Source organism: Adiantum capillus-veneris, chromosome 13, assembly GCF_014529385.1.
Source record: "Adiantum capillus-veneris isolate H3 chromosome 13, ASM1452938v2, whole genome shotgun sequence".
NCBI classification, from domain to species: Eukaryota; Viridiplantae; Streptophyta; class Polypodiopsida; order Polypodiales; family Pteridaceae; genus Adiantum; species Adiantum capillus-veneris.
Window position 1 is genome coordinate 4,226,415 of NC_140943.1, and position 3,074 is coordinate 4,229,488.

The 3,074-nt window shown below is 42.7% G+C and overlaps 1 long non-coding RNA gene across 1 annotated transcript; it reads left to right on the plus strand.

Annotated features, from left to right (window-relative positions):
- Window positions 1-383: 383 nt before the first annotated feature.
- On the plus strand, window positions 384-1,731 carry LOC147443538 (uncharacterized). The gene is made up of 3 exons (XR_015190093.1): window positions 384-1,287; window positions 1,381-1,484; window positions 1,586-1,731. It is a non-coding gene; the product is annotated as an uncharacterized LOC147443538 (long non-coding RNA).
- The last annotated feature ends 1,343 nt before the right edge of the window (window positions 1,732-3,074 follow it).

Below are 3,074 nucleotides of genomic sequence, written 5' to 3' on the forward strand. Positions count from 1 at the left end.
GCAATATTGGCTGCAAAGAGCGTCCGATGGATCGATAAAGCTCCCTAAAGAACCATGGATTTTCACAGGAGCCCAAGAACGCAAAGTAAAAGAGACCATTCGATCTTTACGGATCCCCACTGGCATAATGCACTCGCTCCGAACGTGTTTTACTAAAGAAGGAAAGCTCACCGGTTTGAAGTCACACGACTGGCATAAAATGTGTCAGGTATGTTCATAGTGGAATATATCATAGTGGGAATTGTGTAACAAATTTGTGTGTGGACTTTAATATCATTGATGCACGTGTTTTGCAATTTATGTTACCGGTTTCTCTCTCTCTCTCTCTCTCTCTCTCTCTCTCTCTATCTATCTATCTATCTATCTATCTATCTACTTGTCCATGTTTTCTACTCCATGCATTCAATATTAAGTTTAAATGTTCGTGTGTTTAATGTAGGTATGGATGATGAGGAGTTTCTTTCTTCTTTGTCACCTCAGCAGAGACAGTGGTACGTAGAGCGTCATCGCTCTAGCGCACCATCGTGCGTTCCTACTCCATCCGCATCTCCCTCTGTTTCGGAGCATTCAGTGCGCTCCGAAGCTTCGATGTCGATCAGACGATCTTCACACTCGTCTAGGCACCAACACTCTAGTGGTGGCAGTGGCGGTTGTTGTGGGGATGCCGCCGCCGATGCTACTAGCTACTCCTCCAGGAGTCACTCCAGTGGACAGTCCTCGCTTCAAGGCTCAGACTCCAGGGGAGACACCTGACGTTCGTACCCCCGTCGACATGCCGCTAGAGACGCCTTCCAGGACACCCAGGTTCACGCGTCAGCGGCGAGAGGTCTTGCCTTACTCCGTCGACTTCAGCGGCGGCATCATCTTGGTTGATGAAGGCAAGAAGGTGATTTCACGCATGCGCGGTCTTTGCTCTCAAGTTTTTAGACACTACATACTAAACACCTAGAGTGAAGTACCAAATGATTTAAAAGACAGAGTCATCAGCATTCTTCATGAATTAGAGTTTCCCGTTCCAACATGGGATGAGCGCTTCAATGAAGATGTGATGAAGGTTCGAATTCGCGAATACTTCAAGCACAAGTGTTCTGAAGTGCAAAAAGCAATCAAGATGGGTGGAACAGACCAGATTGGCTGGCCAAAGAAGATTGGAAGAATGCAAAGAAAGCAGCGTGCGAGAATCCCGACAAGTGGAAGCAACAAAAGGAGACAGCCAAAGCGCGAGTAGAGGCAGGGAGCTCGCACCACTTGGGGAGCGGCGAGTGGGCATCATTTCAGGCCGATTTTGTAAGTGTTTTTGCATTGCTCTCTATTTTTTATAGTTTAGGGTCTATGGGTTTTTAAATTCTAACATAATGGATTCTTTGTATGTTTTGACAGTGGTCGATGAGACAGGACGTGATTCCACACCATACGAGCGCGAGTACGCAGACATGAAAGGCTTAAACGCCCTGATGGAAATTCTGAGTTCTCACGACAGCATGGTTAGTATTAGGGTTTACTCTTTTCTATTTGATGTATTGTTTTATAAACATCGCTATATGTTTATACTTACAAAAAGTTGTCTTATTGTTTTTTTTTGCAGAATCCGACAGATACGCCGCTTGGACGCGATGAGACGTATGATTACACGACGTCAGTTTAGCCATAGCTAGATATCATTAGTTTCTTTTTGTCATAGCTTATGTATCATGAGACGACTTTTATACGTCTTTTTGAAAACCATGTATATTTTTTCAATAATGACAATGGTTTGTAATTATTACATTTGCAAAGTTTAACAATCAAGTGATTTTGCCTATGTGTACAATTGTCATTGATTTACTTTCATCAATTTACGCTTGTCAGTTTTGTATCTTTATTTTGCAAACAATACGTACTATGGATGATGGAGTTAATGGTTATATTGTCTTGTGGGTGACTATTTTGGATCTATATCTACCTTTGCACTTTTTTTCAAAGGTGAATCAATTAATGAAACATTCAATATGGTCGATGGGTGGCAGGGTATTCAATGCCCTGCCACCAAAAAAATTTCCTCTCGGGCATCGCTATGAACGTCGCTATAAGCGTCACTATAGATGGCCTGCAAACGTCGCTATGAACGTCGCTATATAAGGCTCTGCAGCGTCGCTATAAGCGTCACTATAGATGGCCTGCAAACGTTGCTATAGGCGTCTCTATATAGAGACGATTATAGCGACGCCGATAGCGACTGTTATAGCGACGCTTATAGCGACATCCCCGTATCGACGCTTTTAGCAATGCCGGGGGTTATAAAAACCCAATGTATTTTCGTCGCTAAAAGCGTCACAAGATCACACAACCTCTTGTAGTGACATAAACCTCCTGCAAGACTTTATGCAAAGTGAGCTTTGAAGCAAAGTGACCACCACAAGAACCCTCATGATTCTCCTCTAAAATTTTGTAAATTTCCTCTTTCCAAGGAACTTTTCTCATCACAAGATTAACCCCCTTTATATACAAGGCATCAAGCAAAGTGACCACCACAAGAACCCTCATGATTCTCCTCTAAAATTTTGTAAGTTTCCTCTTTCCAAGGAACTTTTCTCATCACAAGATTAACCCCCTTTATATACAAGGCATCACCAAGTAGCACATACCTTTTGGCACAACGTAGGAAGGTATATTTTTTTGACTTCTCCAACTCTGATGGAAGCATACCTGTTTGTAGAAACTCTTCCTCCCTCTCTAAAGCCTCCCTTCCCAAATAAAGAGGAGAATCAGCCCTTATCACATACAATTGCCCAATTGAAGCTTGAGATGCACCATGTGCTTCTTCATTTTGAGACCTGTCCACATGGCTTAAACTCCAAGCTTCAAAATGCTTAAGTAGATTCTTCACTTGAAAACGCATATTTTTCAGCCTTGGATTATTAATTTGCCACACCCCAAGTACTTGCTTAACCACCAAAAGAGAATCACCTCTTACTCTCACACGACGGATGCCAAGCTCAAGGCAAGGCTGAGACCTTTCTCCAAAGTAGCATACTCAGCTTCATTGTTGCTTTGTGATGTAAGCTTCAAACTCCTTTTAGTCACCAAAGCACCTT